We start from the raw sequence: 16060 nt of genomic DNA, 5'->3' as shown, positions 1-16060 counted from the left end.
AACGAAAATAAAAACAGAAGATTATATTGATGCTCTTGTAATCAAGAGAGGATAATTAAAATACTGACATTGTTAAATGTCCTTTTTCATTAAAACTAAAACCTATAGTATAAACTCCTGCAAATGCAGAAAATGAGGATGAAATCGTCAGTAATGTGGAGTAGGAAATGTCCTGCTTGAGCAGATGAGAAGAAGATCTCTTCCTATTCTCATTACTGTCTAACATCCATAACATTATTCTTAGACCAACATGGTCCATTGTGCTTGTCTGAGAGTGGAGCTCCAGTCTGTAGGACTCTACCAGGGCCTCCAGAGGGCGCTGTTAACTGGACCCTTCTCTTTGCTGATGCTGTGCTGGGCTGGGAGCTCAGCTGGGGCAGGTCACTCTCCCTTCTGTTCTTATCAGATAATGTTTGCAGGCTCTGAAAGTCCAGCAGCAAAGTGGCTCAGCAATTTTCTCTGAGATGGTGTCTTCACCTCATCTGTGGACAGGAAGTGTACAATCTCTTGGACACATCTGGAGTAACCCTGATTGACAGGTGCTGAGCATGAGGATGAGCTCACTGGCTGGTACTGTTTCTGTCGTCTCAGCAAACAAACTGTCATCTCCAGGATGTCTGCTTTCTCCAGCTTGGAGTCAGACTGCTGGTTGAGGATCTCTGGACCCAGGAGAGACTTGAGCTGCTCAATGCTGCTGTTGATACGATCTCTGCGTAACTTCTCCACGACTGGCTTTCTAATCTGCAAAAAATAAGGAGAGTCATTTTATAACATTGTTCTAAAATATATCAGAGGGTCGGATAAAAATATGACAACTATTATCAGAACCGAATCATAAAGCAAGATGTAATTTCAATTTACCTTGTTTGTCAGAGTCGAGTGCTCCTTAGAGTAGATCATGGCTGAAGTGATTGTAGGTGCCAGGGCTTGATCTCTGTGCTGTAGAGGTCTCTGTGTAGAAAGTGAATCTGATCTCTACTGGTTTCATCTCTCCTATATATAGTCCCAAATCTGCATATGAATGTGTGGGTCTTGGGTTTGTTGGAGTTTCTCTGATCTCTGTAGCCAATGGGGGAACTTGGGTTCTAAATGCTGGGGACAATGGTCACGTCTCAGGGGAACAGGTGGAGGGTGGGGGTGATGGAGAGTGACTCGGAGCGCTGTGTGAATCTGGGAAAGTGGTGACCCCCAGATTTCCTGCCTAATGGATCAATGACACAGACAGTACACACGTCATCATCAAAACTTACACGTGCGGGACTGACTCATACCTTCTGCATTAAAACTTACACTGCTTTCTTATACATTTTATTGGAAGATTCGTAGCCTTCTGTATTGTATTTGATGACTGCATTATGAATATGACCTCTTTATTTGTAATCCTGAATAGAAAAATGGATTCCTGCCAATTCTGTGCAAATTCAGTATTTTAGCTTGTTTGCGTGTTTCTTTATCCGTAAAAGGTTTGTACACGTCTGAGATGAATTCATAATTATTCATGCTAAATGTTTTTTTTTCATTATAATGAAGTAGCATAATTAGCATAATGGGATGAATTCTTATAGAAGACAGAAAATAACAATATGATCAAAATGTAGATTGATATTGGAATGACTTCATCATTTCTCATTCATCATTTCTCATAACTTTTGAGAGAAATGTTGCAATACTGTTCTATTATTCAGAGTGGAGGGAATACACTTTGGGTTTTGGAAGTCCAGAGGTAGCAGATGTGTTCTCTGGCTTAAGCCTGGTGGTCAGTGTGAGTAGAGAGCTGATCTGAGTTTCCCACATAAGTCCTGTGTGCTGTGATCAATGCACTACAAAAGGTGCTCGGTGGACCATTAGTGATGGCTATTGGATCTGTGTTATATGATAGACCGATTCTGACATCACAGACCATCTGGATTCTGGAGGAAATTCCTGCACTGGCTGATTCAACACATACTCTTAGAGGTACAGACCGTGTATCAAAGTTAGTCAAGTCCAATGTCTGCAATTCAATCTGTTTTCTAAATGGTTTTTAAGCTGAACATGATTCTCTTTGTCCTAGACAATAGCTATTTTTCAAGGAAACATTTCATGTTATTACAAATGACATAAAATAATAAGATTTCCTTCCAGAAAGATAGGAATAGTGTAAAAAAAAAAATGATGGAACCAAATAGGCAAATCACCGTTTAGTATGCCTTGTTAAATGGCATTGTCTCTACACAAGCAGTTCCCATCAAGCCCCTGGGGTTAAGTTTGTTTCTTAGATATTTGCCAATTTAGATGATGGTAAATACAAATATTTTCACTAATTGATATAGTCTTGGTAGCCTATACAATAAGCAACAAGTTTAATAAAAATCCTGAAGGGTTAACCATGCAGCAAGTTATTATTGGCCTTAATTCATCAGCATTAGTATAAGGACTGTAACAATACATTTCAAAATAAGACTTTTAAGATTTTCACCAGATACTTTATATACTTTTGGTTTTGGATATTATGTGAACATTTACTAAACATAGGCCTAGGATTCACAATCAAAATTCCTCTCCCTATCCTTGGCCCCCCCGTAGGGAGTCTGGAGTCTATTGTCCCCAAGAGGCTCTGTGAATGAGTTTCCTGGGTTTCCCACACTCTCTCCATTGACTGCTTTGCTTTTAATGGAAGAACAGAAAGTGTGTCTTATTACTCATCACATTAGCTATGCAGTTGAGTCAAGTCCCAGACAAGAAAAGGATACTTACTCTGTCTGCCCACCCTGACTAGGATGAGGGTATCAATAAGCTTTATTTTTATAAAACACTTAGAAAATCTACCATGCATCAACATATTAGCTAAATCCAGATATATAACACCTGTAATCTACGGAACAATGCAGAAAAGATACATTTTACCAATGTAAAAATGGTTTAATTGCCTTTTGTAATGACATTGCACAAGTAAGCACTTCTGCGAAGACTAACAGTTTTGGAAAAAGTATCCAAATGTCATACTTGAGTAAAAATAAAGATACCTTAATAGAAAATAACTAATGTAAAAGTGAAAGTCCCCCAGTTAAATAGTACTTACGTAAAAAACTAAAAGTATTTGGTTTTAAATATAGATTAGAGTATCAAAAGTAAATGTAATTGCTCAAATATACTTAAGTATCAAAAATAAAAGTATGAATAATTTCAAATTCCTTACGTTAATCTGCCGCATTGTATACTGATAGGAGACAGGCATAGGATTTTTAAAAATGTCCTAACCAAAATAGAGTACGTAATGGGACGAAGCCCAAAACAAACACGTGTATATACATAGCACGGATGTAACCCAAACAAAAGACTGAGGTGTAAACCTCTAATAAATACATGGGATGAGACCCGTAATAACAATACACAGGACGAGACCCGTAATAACAATACACAGGACAAGACACGTAATAACAATGCACAGGGCCAGACCCGTAATAACAATACGTAATAACAATACACAGGACGAGACCCATAATAACAATACACAGGGCAGAGACCCGTAATAACAATACACAGGACGAGACCCGTAATAACAATACACAGGACGAGACCCGTAATAACAATACACAGGACGAGACCCGTAATAACAATACACAGGACCGAGACCCGTAATAACAATTCCCAGGGCCCGAGACACGTAATAACAATACACAGGACGAGACCCGTAATAACAATACACAGGGCAGACCGTAACAATACACACAGGATGAGACATTAACAATACACAGGACGAGACACGTAATAACAATACACAGGATGAGACCCGTAATAACAATTTGGGGCAGAGACCCGTAATAACAATACACAGGACCACGTAACAATACACAGGACAAGACACGTAATAACAATACACAGGACGAGACCCGTAATAACAATACACAGGACGACCCGTAATAACAATACACAGGACGAGACACGTAATAACAATACACAGGACGAGACCCGTAATAACAATACACAGGAACAGACCCGTAACAATACAGGGCAGAGACACGTAATAACAATACACAGGACAAGACACGTAATAACAATACACAGGAGAAGACGACCCGTAATAACAATACACAGGACGCGAAACCATTAATAACAATACACAGGGCAGACCCGTAATAACACTACACCAGGACGACCCGACACGGAATAACAATACACAGGACGAGACCCGTAATAACAATACACAGGACGAGACGCGTAATAACAATACACAGGATGAGGCCCGTAATAACAATACACAGGACGAAACCCGTAATAACAATACACAGGACGAGACCCGTAATAACAATACACAGGACAAGACACGTAATAACAATACACAGGACGAGACCCGTAATAACAATACACAGGACGAGACACGCAATAACAATACACAGGACGAGACCAGAATAACAATACAGGACGAGACCGTAATAACAATACACAGCACACTAATAACATGATATGTAAACCGTAATACAATGTACAGTAAATACAGTACGAAAGCCGATATCACAGAGCACAGGTACTTAACAAGACCAACAGACATGGAGCAATAATCGACAAGGACAATGGGGAACAGAGGGCACAATTATACACATAATAGTCAGGGGAATAGGACCCAGGTATGTGTAATGAGACAAGACAGTCAGGGGTTGGTGGTGATGATCCAGTTCAGTGACGCCTAGAAGGCCGGTGAGTAGACCTCTGGAGGTGGTGAACGGAATGGCAGCAGTACCGGGGGATCTGTGACATAATCAAACCAGACAGCACAATTTTCTAGTTTTTAGGTCTGAATACTTATGTAAAAGTGATATTTCAGTTTTAAACTTTTTATAAATTAGCAAAAAATGTCTACAAACCAGTTTTGCTTTGTCATTATGAGTTATTGTGTGTAGATTGATGAGGGAAAAAACAATTTAATACATTTTAGAATAAGGCTGTAACCAAACAAAATATAGAAAACGTCAAGGGGCCTGAATACTGAATACAAATAAATACATACATGCATTTGACCCCAGGTCCTAAATATATTTGAAATAATGTATTAGTAAGCTATTATTTGAAAATAATTTTAATACTTCCAGTAGTAGGTGATTTGGCCACATTATTTGAAACTATTCAAATTCACGGAAAGTACGTATTTAAATATCACAAAATCAAATACACATATATTTGAAGTTGGAGCTAGATTTGCTAGTGATTTGCTAGTGATACATATCTCATACCTCTCCGAAAATCTAAACCCTCAACTAAATGAATAAACTATGAATAAAATAAATGAATAAAATAAAGAGAGAAATAGCAAGTTTTAAGTTCCTTTTCGCATACACATCACAGACAAACTGAATTGGTCCACTCACACAGACAGCATCGTGAAGAAGGCGCAGCAGCGCCTCTTCAACCTCAGGAGGCTGAAGAAATTTGGCTTGTCGACTCAAAAGCACTCACAAACTTCTACAGATGCACAATCGAAAGCATCCTGAGCGGGCTGTATCACCGCCTGAATGCGGCAATCAAGCTCCGCCCTCAACCGTAAGGCTCTCAGAGGTAGAAGAGGTCTGCACAACGCATCATCGGGCAAACTACCTTGCCCTCCAGGACACCTACACCACCCGATGTTACAGGAAGGCCATAAAGATCATCAAGGACATCAACCACCCGAGCCACTGCCTGTTCACCCCCACTATCATCCAGAAGGCGAGGTCAGTACAGGTGCATCAAAGCTGGGACCGAGGGCTGAAAACAGCTTCTATCTCCAAGGCCATCAGACTGTTAAACAGCCACCACTAACATTGAGTGGCTGCTGCCAACACACTGACACTGACTCAACTCCAGCCACTTTAATAATGGGAATTGATGGAAAATGATGTAAATATATCACTAGCCACTTTAAACAATGCTACTTATATAATGTTGCCACCCTACATTATTCATCTCATATGCTCACACATTATATACTGCTCTATATCATCGACTGCATCCTTATGTAATACATGTATCACTAGCCACTTTAACTATGCCACTTTGTTTACACTCATCTCATATGTATATACTGTACTCGATACCATCTTACTGTATCTTGCCTATGCTGCTCTGTACCATCACTCATTCATATATCCTTATGTACATGTTCTTTATCCCCTTACACTGTGTATAAGACAGTAGTTTAGGAATTGTTAGTTAGATTACTTGTTGGTTATTACTGCATTGTCGGAACTAGAAGCACAAGCATTTTACTACACTCGCATTAACATCTGCTAACCATGTGTATGTGACAAATATAATTTTGATTTGATTCGATTTGAAACACAGAATATTACATACAGTGCCTTTCAGTATTCACACCCCTTGACTTGTTCCAAATGTTGCTGTGTTACAGCCTGGAGATTTGTGTCACTGGCCTACACACAATACCCCATAATGTCAAAGTTGAATTATGTTTTTAGAAATGTTAACTAATTCAATAAGATTGATTCAAAAGTATTCAACACATTTGTTACTGCAAGAGTAATAAATTCAGGAGTAAAAATGTGCTTAACAAGTCCTATCTTAAGTTGCATTGACTCACTTTGTGCAATACTAGTGTGTAATGTGATTTTTGAAAGACTACCTCATCTCTGTACCCCACATATACAATTATCTGTAAGATCTCCCTAGTCGAGCAGTTCATTTCAAGCACGTATTCATCCACAAAGACCAGGGACGTTTTCCCAATGCCCTGCTAAGAAGGGAACCTATTGGTAGATGGGTTAAAAGACATTGAATATCCCTTTGAGCTTGGTGAAGTTATTAATTACACTTTGGATGGTGTATCAATAGACCCAGTCACTACAAAGATACAGGCTTCATAACTCAGGTGCCAGAGAAACCGCACAGAGATTTCATCATGAGGGCAATAGTGACTTTAAAACAGTTTCAGAGTTTAATGACTGTGATAGTAGAAAACTGAGGATGGATCAATCACATTGTAGTTACTCAACAATACTAACCAAAATGACAGGGTGAAAAGAAAGAATCCTGTATAGAATCTCAAATATTTCAAAACATGCATCCTGTTAGCAGTAAGGCACTAACATAAAAGTGCAAAAAGTGCGCTGCAAATAAATTATCTTGACGTCCTGAATACAAAGCGTTATGTTTGGGGGCAAACACAACACGTCTTCATATTTTAAAGCATGGTGTTGGCTTCATCATGTTATTGGTATGCTTGTCATCGGCAAAGACTAGGGGAGTGTTTCTGGGGATAAAAGAAACGGACAGAGCTAAGTACAGGCAACATCCTAGAGGAAAACCTGTATCAGTCTCCTTTCCAACATTCACTGGGAGAAAAATTCACCTTTCAGCAGGACAATAACCTTAAACACAAGGACAAATATACACTGGAGATGCTTACCAAGATGACATTGAATGTTTCTGAGTGGCCTGGTTACAGTTTGACTTAAATCGTCTTGAAAATCTATGGTAAGACTTGAAAATGGCTGTCTAGCAGTGATCGACAACCAACTTGACAGAGCTGGAAGAAGTTAAAAATAATAAAGTAAATATAGTACAATTCAGGTGTGCAAAGCTCTTAGAGACTTACCTAGAAAGACTCACATCTGAAATCGCCGACAAAGGTGATTCTAACACGTATTGACTCAGGGGTGTGAATACTTATGTAAAATAAATGAGATATTTACATTATTTCATTTTTCCCAAAAAATCAAACATTTCTAAAAACATGTATTCCCTTTGTCACTTTAGGTATTGTGTGTAGATGGTTGAAAATAAATATGATTTAATCAATTTTGAATAGTCTTTAACACAGCAAAATGTAGAAAAGACAAGGGGTATGAATACTTTCTGAAGGTACTGTAACTTCTGGATAATCATGTATTTATTGATGACGTTCATAAGCCATTGCATCTTTTCTTTCCTTGGATCTAAGATTTTAGAGTGTCAAATGATCAGTACTTGGACTCTAATGCAAAATAGGATTTTGAAAAAAACACACAAACAATCAGATACATTTAATGATTTCTGTTATTTTTCATATAGAATAGTTTTCCTTCATTTTGTGATGACACATTCCTACAATTTCTTGAAAACAACTTCAAGACACATCATAGAGTGTGGGTTATATAAAACCTCCATAGAAGCAACTGCAAACAAATGCATTTCTTACAGATACATATCTTAATATGATATGAGCATTTCAATGTTGTAACATTGGTAGTGAATCACAAAAAAACAGGCTTGAATATCAAGCAAATCAATTAAAGATTTGTAAGTCATAAACAAGAAAATATGATGTGAAATTCCTTCACAGAAGGATAGTGTTGCATAATTCAAGAATTTAAACATTCTTTGTACGCTTTCTCACCCAATGTGGGTAATAAATAGACTATAATGGGTCCATGATGAATGATAATTGGAAGACAAATCTTCAAAGAAGATAAATTCACTCAAAAACATCAAAAATATTATGAAATTAATTGTTCCTTTGTGGTTGTTTTGCATTTTCTGAACAATGCAGATTATAAACCATCTTTAGCAGATTGAGGAATTTCGTCTTAAATAGTAAGAATAACTTACGTGATACTCATGTTACATGAAAAGTGATGATATTTCCTCAGAGAGGAAAATAAAAAAGTAATATCAATATGAACTTCCATTGGGAAGGCTTTTTCACATATTCATGAAAAAACAATAAACACAATCAAAAGATAACTTTTAAATGTCCTGCCTAAGCAGAAGATTATGTCTCTATACATTGTCATTACTTTCCACAACATTAATGTAAGACCAACATGGTCCATTATGTTTGTCTCGGAGTGGAGCTCCAGTCTGTGAAACTCTACCAGGGCCTCCAGAGGGCGCTGTTGACTGGACTCTGCTCTTTACTTATGCTGTGCTGGAGTGGTGGACTCAGCTGAGACAGGTCACTCTCCCTTCTGTTCTTATCAGAGGATGGCTGAAGTATCTGCAAGTGGCTCAGCAGTCTTCTCTGGAATGTGTCTTCACCTCATCCTTGGACAGGAAGTGCACAATCTCTTCAATCCTGGAGTAACCCTGATTGACAGGAGCTTAGCATGAGGAGGACTTCACTGGCTGAAACTGTTGTTGTCAAATCAGGAAGAAAACTGTCAGCTCCAGGATGCCTGATTTCTCCATCTTGAAGTCTATTTCTTAATAACTTTTCCACTACTGGCTTTCTTGGCTGCAAGAAGAGAAGAGAGAGTCATTAATAACCTTCTTCTGATATGGCATTATTGAAACAAATAAACCATCCATCAAAGTAAATAAATGTCCTTGAATTTGAATCTTCAATTTACCTCGTTGGTCAGACTCAGGTGCTCCTTAGAGTGGATCCTTTCTGAAGTGATTGTAGGTGCCATGGCTGGATCTCTGTGCAGTAGAGGTCTCTGTGTAGAAAGTGATCTGATTTATAATGCCTTCATCTCTCCTATATATAGTCCCAAATCTGCATATGAAAGTGTGTGTCTTGGGCTTGTTGGAGTTTCTCACAGTCTGTAGCCAATGGTTGAGCTTGGGAGGACAATAAGAATGTGGAGCTGCCACATGCTCAGTGTTCTTATTGCTGGGGGACAATGGTCACGTCTCAGTGGAACAGGTGGAGGGGTGGTGGGTGATGGAGAGTGACACAGAGTGCTGTGTGAATCTGGGAAAGTGGTGACCCACAGATCTTGGGACCAATGACACTGACAGAGCACACGCTCATCATCACAATTTACATATGTAAGATTGACTCAAATACTTTTCAATAAAATTCCTAATCATTTTAGTTTTTTTTGCATTTTAGATAATTATTACTGTCCTGTCATTGTAAAAATTCAATCCAATGTGAAGCACTTTGAATGGGTTCAAATACCTGCTCATATAGCCTAATTAGTCTAATTCAATAACTTATTTCCACTATTATAAATGCCATGTTGTTTAGCTGTTCAGATGATTCAGAAAATATTAATTGTATTTTTTCAATAAATATACTGATTTATAAGGTAATACTATTAAGTACAGAACATAACCTCAGTTTTCAGGCTTGTTTATTGTTGTTTCATTCACTTCCTGAAGTGTGCCTATTCCCCCACTGAGACTCACAGGTGCTGGTGGGACTGATGAATGACCAGGAACTGTCTCTGCTCTCGAGAGCTTTCCCACACTCTGCCCATTGCGATAGCTTCAAATAAACAATAGAAGTGTGCACTGTTAAATGCTAATTAATCTCTACACAAACGTTTCCAACATGCCCTTTGGGATTAAAGCTCATGAGTACAATATTTCTCAATGAGGAAATAGACGAACACATTTTGAGGTAAATGTTGTCACATGAGTTGTTGGAACATTCGTCACATTCACAACTGCATCGAAACAGTGGTGGCAATCTCATTACGAGTAATGAGAAAACAATGGAAGACAGTGGAAATGTTTACTTTATGTCAGGACCTCGTTTCAACCTGGGTCTCCGGAGAGAAACAGTCACTTAACCAACTGAGCCACGAATAGACAGCAGAACCCAGAAGATGAGGCAGACACAGCAGTACTTAAGACGGTGTATTTAATAAAGAAAAATCCTAAAATGCAAAAAATGGCAAATCCAAAAGGTGCTAGGAAAAACACAAAAAGACCTCAAAAGAAACTCACCAAAAAATAAACAAAACAAAAAAACAGAATACCACAAGAACTTCACCCGGAATCGACAAGAGTACACAGAACACTAGGGCAGGGTGCTAACATACAAACACAGAGCACAGAACTGAGGGAAACAAAGGGGTTTAAATACAACAGGGGAAACGAGACAGGTGCAAATAATGGGGATCAAGGGAAAAACATAGGACAAAAGCACAATGGGGACATCTACTGACTAAAACCCGGAACAACCCTGGCCAAATCCTGACAGAATCCCCCCTAGGAACGGCTCCTGACGTTCCTACCAGCTCTCTCAGTGGAGGGCCCTGAAACTGACGAATGAGGTCAGGGTCCAGGATGTCTTTGGCAGGAACCCAGGAGCGCTCCTCAGGACCGTAGCCTTCCAGTCCACCAGATACTGCCAGGACCGCTGCACCCGGCGGGAATCCAGTATCCGGTGGACGGTGGCAGCCGGCTGGCCTCCAATGACACAGGCGGAGGGGGAGGTCTGTCTGCCGGGACAAGGAGAGAAAAAACAACAGGTTTTAACAATGACACATGAAATGTGGGATTAATCTTAAGGGATCTGGGTAAGTGTAGGCGATAAGAAACTGGGTTAACTCTCCTGGCAACCTTGAAGGGACCGATGTATTTTTGGGACAGCTTGCGAGACTCCACCCAGAGGTAAGTTCTGTGGAAAGCCAGACTCTGGCCGGGGCGCAGGGTAGGCCCGGGACGGCGGCCGTCTGTTGGCTTGTTGTTGATACCTCTGTGAGGAACGCATCAGATTAAGACGGGTCTTCCACATAAGCCGACAGCGTCCGACGAACCTCAAGGCTGAAGGCACTCTGACTTCTGCCTCCTGGTCCGGGAACAATGGAGGAGCATAGCCAAACTGACACTCGTGCGGGGACATACCACCAGTGGAGGAGGAGCCGCAAGGTGTTGTGCGCGTATTCGCCCAAACAATAAAGGATGACCATGGGACGGGTTGTCACGAGTCATACATCGGAGGGTGGTTTCCAGCCTTGATTCATCCTCTCTGTTTGGCCGTTGGACTCCGGATGGTACCCTGAAGATAGACTTCATGGTGAAGCCCCTATGAGTTGGCAGAAGGCCTTCCAAAACCTTGAGGCGAACTGGGGACCTCTGTCAGAAACCACATCTTGAGGAATGCCGAAGACTCGGAACACATGATTAATTACAACTCAGCCGCTTTCCTTGCAGAAGGTAACTTTGAATAGAGGGACGAACCTGGCCGCCTTGAAAAACCTGTCGATTATGACTAGGATAGTAGTATTGCCATGGGATGGAGGAAGTCCAGTAATAAAGTCCACGAGATATGGGACCAGGGTCTGTGGGGAACAGGTAAAGGGTGAAGGAGTCCTTGAGGGCGGAGGTGAGAAGATTTGCCCTGGCAGCACACGGGGCATTGGACGAAGTGGCAACGTCTTCTCTTATGGTAGGCCACCAGAACTTACGCTGGATGAACTCCAAGGTGCGACCTACGCCCGGATGACAGGTGAGGCGAGAGGAGTGCCCCCACAGAAGTGACCTGAGTCCTCACTGCCTTTGGGGACAAACAACCGATTGGCAGGGCCTCCTTTAGGTCCGGTTCGCTAGCTTGAGCACGTCTCACGGTATCCTCAACTTGCCACGAGATCGGAGCCACAATCTTAGCAGCAGGAAGGACAGGCATGTCCGTGTTATCTCTACTGGCAGGAGCGTAGACTCGGGACAGGCATCCGGTTTGAGATTCTTCGACCCGGGGCCGATAGGTGAGATAAACTGGAATCGATTGAAGAAAAGAGACCATCTAGCTTGTCTAGAGTCTCACCGTTTCGCCTGCTGGATATACTCCAGATTTTGTGGTCCGTAAGCACTTGAAACGGGTGAGGCCCCTGAAGCCAGTGTCTCCATTCCTTCAATGCCATCTTAACCGCTAGGAGTTCACGATCCCCCACATCGTAGTTCCTCTCAGTCGGGGTAAGCCGGTGTGAGAAGAAAGCGCACGGATGAAGCTTCTTGTCTTCACCCCTCTGAGACAGGACAGCTCCAACACCAACCTCTGATGCGTCTACCTCCACCACAAATGGTTCATCCGTAGTCGGTAGTATCAGGATGGGAGCAGAGAGGACGCGCTGCTTGAGTCCTTGGAAGGCCGTCTCAGCTTCTCTTCCCCACAAAAACCTTGCATTGCCACCTTTGGTTAAAGCTGAGAGAGGAGCTGCCACCAAACTGAAGTTCTTGATGAACTTGCGGTAAAAGTTTGTGAAGCCCAGGAAACGCTGAACATCCTTAACGGATTTGGGGGTGGGCCAATCCGCTACCGCCCCTACCTTCCTAGGGTCCATTTGAACTCGACCGGGTTCCACTACAAATCCCAGGAATTGTACTCGGGATGAATGGAATTCACATTTTTCCGGCTTAACGTACAGATGGCTGTCCAGGAGGCGCTTTGAGTACTTTAAGCCTGACATGCTTAGTGTGTTCTTGAAGGGAGTCAAAAGATGAGGATGTCATCCAAGTAAACGAACACAAATATGTTACATATCCCTAAGCACATCGTTTATGAGCGCTTGAACACCGCTGGGGCGTTGGTCAGGCCGGTGGGCATCACCAAGTATTCATAGTGACCAGTAGGCGTGTTGAAAGCCGGTCTTCCACTCGTCACCAGGTCTGATCCGCACAAGATGGTATGCTCCGCAGGTCAAGCTTAGTGAAAACAACTGCTTCCTGAGCAGCTCAAGGCTGTGGCCATAAGTGGGTAGCGGGTAACGGTTACGGACGGTTATGTCATTGAGTCCCGGTAGTCGATGCAAGACGAATCACCATCTTCTTGGCCACAAAGAAAACCCCTGTTCCCGCCGGGGAGGCTGATGGACGCATGAGGCCTGCTTCCAGAGAGTCCTTGATGTAGGTATCCATAGCAGCTCGTTCGGGTGGAGATAGGGAAAAGATCCGACCCCTATAGGCAAGTGCCCGGAAACAGGTCGATGGGGCAATCGTAAGATCTATGGGTGGTAGCATGGTGGCCCTCTGTTTGCTAAACACCAGTTTGAGGTCATGGTAACACTCGGGAACTCGGGTCAGGTCGATGGATTCTAAAGACTGAGAAACTCGAATTCCTGGAAAAGCCACAAGTAGCTTGGCACGTGAGGACCCCACTGCTTGATAGTGCCCACAGACCAGTCGATGTGAGGGTTATGGCTGTGAAGCCAGGGAGTATCAGGACTAGAGGGAACTCGAACAGGAGATCAAATGAAAGTTCATCAATTCCTGGTGTTGTGAAACTGAAAGTCTCAAGGAGGTAGTGACATGAGTGACAAGTCCAGATCCCAAAGGGCTTCCATCCAATGTAGTAACCCTCATGGGGTCACTTAGAAGTTCAGAGGAACGCCATTCTCCTTCGCCCAGACACCATCCATGAAGTTACCTGCGGCTCCAGAGTCTACCAAGGCTTGAAGGTGAAGCTTGTGGTTGTCCCAGGAGAGGGTGACTGGAATGAGCAGACGGGGAGTTGGACGGATGGGAGGAGGTTATGTTTCCCGTTACAGTTCCCCGGTCTGTACGGGACAGAGCGTTCCCTGGGCCAGGGACACGTGGAACGGAAATGGCCCGGTTTGCCGCAATATAGACAGCGTCGCTCCTCATCCGGCGGTCTCTCTCAGCCTGGGAGATGCGTCAATCTGCATGGGTTCCGGTGGAGCCAGCGATGATAAAGGTGGGGACTCGGAGCTGGGACTGATAGGGGCTAGAGGTCTACGGTTGAGTTCTCTCTCTCTCAGACGCTGGTCAATGCGTGAGGCCAACTTGATCAGGGACTCGAGATTGTCCGGTGGTTCCCGAGTGGCCAGTTCATCTTGGATAGTGTCGGAAAGGCCTTTCAGAAAGCACACCGTGAGTGCCTCGTTGTTCCAGCCACTCGCTGCTGCCACCGTGCGGAACTGGATGGCATAGTCCGTCACGCTGCGCCAACCTTGATGGAGAGTCAGGAGCTGTTTGGCTGAGTCAGAACCACTGCTTGGGCCTTGAAACACTCGTTTGAATTCCTCAGCAAAGGCAGAGTAGCTGGCACAGCAGGAACTATGGGCATCCCACACAGCAGTAGCCCAGGCCAGGGCTTTTTCCGACAGCAGGGTGATGATATATGCGATCTTAGACCGGTCGGTGGGAAACGACGAGGGTTGCAGCTCAAAGGAGAGAGAACATTGAGTGAGAAAGCCTTTACAAGCACTTGGATCACCTGAGAACCGTTGGGGAGGTGGAAGACGAGGTTCAGCCAGGGGGTTAACTGCCATGGGTACGTGAACCTGAGGTACTGGGACGGGAACTGTTGCCGGGGTAAGTCGATCAGATATTTGCTTAATGGAAGTCAGCATCTCCGACAGAAGATGAGAATGTCTAGCCATTAAGGCCTCTTGCTGAACCAGGGCGGCTTCGTGGCGTTGGACAGTCTCCTGGTGGTGGGACAGCGTGGCAAAAGGTCCTGGGAACTGGCTGCCTCTGGGTTCATTTTTGGCTCTGTGTTTCTGTCAGGACCCGGTTTCGAACCTGGGTCTCCGGAGTGAGAAACAGTCACTTAACCAACTGAGCCACGAATAGACAGCAGAACCCAGAAGATGAGGCAGACACAGCAGTACTTAAGACGGTGTATTTAATAAAGAAAAAATCCTAAAATGCAAAAAATGGCAAATCCAAAAGGTGCTAGGAAAAACACAAAAAGACCTCAAAAGAAACTCACCAAAAAATAAACAAAAAACAGAATACCACAAGAACTTCACCCGGAATCGACAAGAGTACACAGAACACTAGGGCAGGGTGCTAACATACAAACACAGAGCACAGAACTGAGGGAAACAAAGGGTTTAAATACAATCAGGGGAAACGAGACACAGGTGCAAATAATAATGGGGATCAAGGGAAAAACATAGGGACAAAAAGCACAATGGGGACATCTACTGACCAAAACCCGGAACAACCCTGGCCAAATCCTGACACTTTACTTAATTGCATTTTAGTTTTAGAGGGACATTGCACTTAATCAACATTACTGTTAGAAGTGCCCGTATTAGCCAGTCGACTCATTTTCATCATAGAATTTGGAATGTAACTATGAAACAGTCACAAGAAATGTTCAGAAATCAATGATGAAAGTGCTTTTTAAAATAAAGCGTTTCACATGTTCGCTTTCAAAGGATAAATTAAGAGAGTCATCTCAGAATTTAAATATAAAGAAACTATTGAGGATGTTAATCGATGGCTGAAAGAGCATGAGGAATGTACAGTGCCTTGCGAAGTATTCGGCCCCTTGAACTTTTTCTCGACCTTTTGCCACATTTCAGGCTTCAAACATAAAGATATAAAACTGTATTTTTTTGTGAAGAATCAACAACAAGTGGGACACAATCATGAAGTGGAACGACATTTATTGGATATTTCAAAC

At 42.5% G+C, this 16060-nt stretch overlaps 1 pseudogene; it reads right to left on the bottom strand.

The window, feature by feature from the left end:
* Positions 1-205: 205 nt before the first annotated feature.
* On the bottom strand, positions 206-988 carry LOC135535659 (transcription factor HES-5-like; annotated as a pseudogene).
* Positions 989-16060: the final 15072 nt, after the last annotated feature.

Source organism: Oncorhynchus masou, unplaced genomic scaffold, assembly GCF_036934945.1.
Source record: "Oncorhynchus masou masou isolate Uvic2021 unplaced genomic scaffold, UVic_Omas_1.1 unplaced_scaffold_4927, whole genome shotgun sequence".
Classification (NCBI taxonomy): domain Eukaryota; kingdom Metazoa; phylum Chordata; class Actinopteri; order Salmoniformes; family Salmonidae; genus Oncorhynchus; species Oncorhynchus masou.
This window is presented reverse-complemented; position numbering and strand designations above follow the sequence as displayed.